This window comes from Terrapene carolina, unplaced genomic scaffold, assembly GCF_002925995.2.
Source record: "Terrapene carolina triunguis isolate 2854851 unplaced genomic scaffold, T_m_triunguis-2.0 Scaffold105, whole genome shotgun sequence".
NCBI classification, from domain to species: Eukaryota; Metazoa; Chordata; order Testudines; family Emydidae; genus Terrapene; species Terrapene triunguis.
In genome coordinates, this window is record NW_020664456.1 from 2,429,539 (window position 1) to 2,432,626 (window position 3,088).

Genomic DNA, 3,088 nt, shown 5'->3' on the forward strand with positions numbered 1-3,088 from the left:
AAGTTCTGTTGTGAGACTGATTCCATAGGAATTGGAAGGCTGTTGGCTGCCTTTTTATGGGATGCACCTAGAGATGCCAGGGCTCGGGCTATAAAAGGAGTCATGGGGTTCTGAGTTCCAGAGCTGACCATGGCCCACACGCACCATTGACTTCAGTTAGAGCTATGAGTGCTCATCTCCTTTGGAGATTGGGCCCTACTGAGAAACTGCTACAGCTATTTGGAGGCTTCGGTTGCTCGTGGGTGACGTTATGGGTGACCCGTTTTGGACACAGTACCCATGTCACCAAGCTTGTGTTTTCTCAATCAGCCTGGGAACTGATCCCCAATGTTGTTGCTTTCCCAAGAACAGTAGCCACCGCAGTACAGTAGGAGTAATGGCTTACAGTAAACGAAACCAAAAACTTTCCTTCACTGTTCTCACCCCCTGGGTGTTATGTCCAAGAAAGCTATGGCATTGGCTATTGCAACACACAGTCTCCAGTGGCCTAGGCCAGTGGTTCTCAAAGCTGGTCCGCCGCTTGTTCAGGGAAAGCCCCTGGTGGGCCGGGCCGGTTTGTTTACCTGCCACGTCCGCAGGTTCGGCCGATCGTGGCTCCCACTGGCCGCGGTTCGCCGCAGCGAATGGGGGCTGCGGGAAGCGGTGCGGGCCAAGGGATGTGCCGGCTGCTGCTTCCCGCAGCCCCCACTGGCCTGGAGCAGCGAACTGCGGCCAGTGGGAGCCTCGATCGGCCAAACCTGCAGACGCAGCAGGTAAACAAACCGGCCCGGCCCGCCAGAGGCTTTCCCTGAACAAGCGGCGGACCGGCTCTGAGAACCACTGCCCTAGGCAACTAAGGAATTCACACTTACAGTGGCATGTAAAAATTGATCGGGCTTATCAAATTGCTTGGACCCGCTGTGACAAAGTTCCTCCTCTATCTTGGTGGGTCCTGCGCTTATTGGCGGATTTTCTTGCCTCAGAGATTCACCATGTGGGTTGGGGAACAGCCCAGAGACCTTCCCCTCTGGAAGAACCCACAGTCCAGGTCAATTGGGAGGTTTGGGGGGAACCTGGGCCCACCTTCTACTCCGGGTTCCAGCCCAGGGCCCTGTGGACTGCAGCTGTCTATAGTGCCTCCTGTAACAGCTGCATGACAGCTACAACTCCCTGGGCTACTTCCCCATGGCCTCCTCCAAACACCTTCCTTATTCTCACCACAAGACCTTCCTCCTAGTGTCTGATAACGCTTGTGCTCCTCAGTCCTCCAGCAGCACACCCTCTCACTCTCAGCTCTTTGCGCCTCTTGCTCCCAGCTCCTCACACTCTCACACTACAAACTGGAGTGAGCTCCTTTTAAAACCCAGGTGCCCTGATTAGCCTGCCTTAATTGATTCTAGCAGCTTCTTCTTAATTGGCTCCAGGTGTCCTAATTAGCCTGCCTGCCTTAACTGGTTCTAGCAGGTTCCTGATTACTCTAGTGCAGCCCCTGCTCTGGTCACTCAGGGAACAGAAAACTACTCATCCAGTGACCAGTATATTTGCCCTCTACCAGACTCCTGTACCCCACTGGTCTGGGTCTGTCACACCGCATAGAAAGTTAACAGCTCTATCCAGTGATTAAGATGAAAAATAAAAAGCATCCTGACCCCAGTCAGCTCATGCTCAAGGGCCTTAGCATTGCTTCACACAGTATAAAGATTCTTTCCCAGAAATCTGTTTCTTCCCCTGCCATACAGTACACGTTGTACAAACCACTGGCTTTCAACCTGCGGCCTGCAGACAATGTCTAGGATTTCCAAAGGAGTCTGCACCGCCATTCAAAATTTTAGGGGTCTAAAATTGGGAAAAGGTCAAAAACCACTGGTATAAGCCATTGTCCATGTTAAGACTCTAACACATCCAGAGGGCTCTCAACATGGGCGGCAGGTCGCATAGGCTTCCTCTCCCCCCCGCTTACCGCCACTCCCTGCATGTGGCTGCAGTCTTCTAGCCCCCAGTGATCTGGGGCTGGGGAGGCTGTGGCCGCCTGTCCTCCCACGCTCCAGAGCTGGGGGCGCTGTGGCTGCACACTGCCCGCCATCCCGGCGCGCCTTTGGGACTGGGCCGGTGGCCGCAGTGGGGAGGATCTGTGCTCCAGCAGGGGGCAGAAGGGGTGGAGCCTCGGGCAGATGGGGCGGGTCTGGGGGCTAGCCTCCCCCAGCCGGCGGTTCATGCGCTGCCCACGGCTCTCAAACCTATTTCTGACAGGAGACGCAGAACCATTTCAATCTCATGGATGGAGATGACGTTTGCGGTTTTGGAAAGAGCTGGAGGCAAGGATATCCACAGCTTGAGTGAGACAAACACAGACTGCCGCCCGTATCACTTTGGATTTCTGACTGTTTTTTAAAAGAAAGATGTTATATCTGTCAACTTGCCCAGAAGAGTGGAAAGGATTTTCAGCTGGCAAGGAGAACCTGAAACCAAGGCTGCCAAAGGCCAAGGAGGGATATTTTACACTAGCTTCACGGGGAGGAATTCCTAGAATACAGAGGCAGGCGGAAGTCTGGCATTGCTTCATGAGAAAGTGCCTTCATCTCCCTAGGTAATTCCTGTCTTTAGGAAAGAGGGCAAAGGATGTCAAAAAGCCACTTGCATGACCTTTCAGTAGAGGACGCTTGAGATGACCATGAGGAGGAATTTAGGCAGAGTTCCCTGAAATGGTTTGTTTGCTCCTGGATGCGTTGCCAACTCTCACAATTTTACTGCCATTCTCACGCTATTTGATGTTTTAATTAAGGCCCCAGCTTCAGGAGACAAGTGGTGTGAGAACTGCGGCTTCCTTTAAAGTCGCTAGCCCTCACCACATTGGAGGAAAGCTTGAACACATGATCCCGTAGGCTCTAAAAAACAAACCAAAAAAAGTCAAATAAAGAAAGAACCAAATGTTTATTATTTTAAAATCTCATGATTTTGGGGGCCTTACACTGAATGTTTGGGGCTGGCAAATGGTGCCACAGTCAGCAAGACAGAGCCACTAAGGAAGAATGAGCTGTGAGGCATCTGCTTGTCCAGACCTCAGCATATGGGAACAATGAATAAAGCCAATGTAAGGGCCAAATTCATC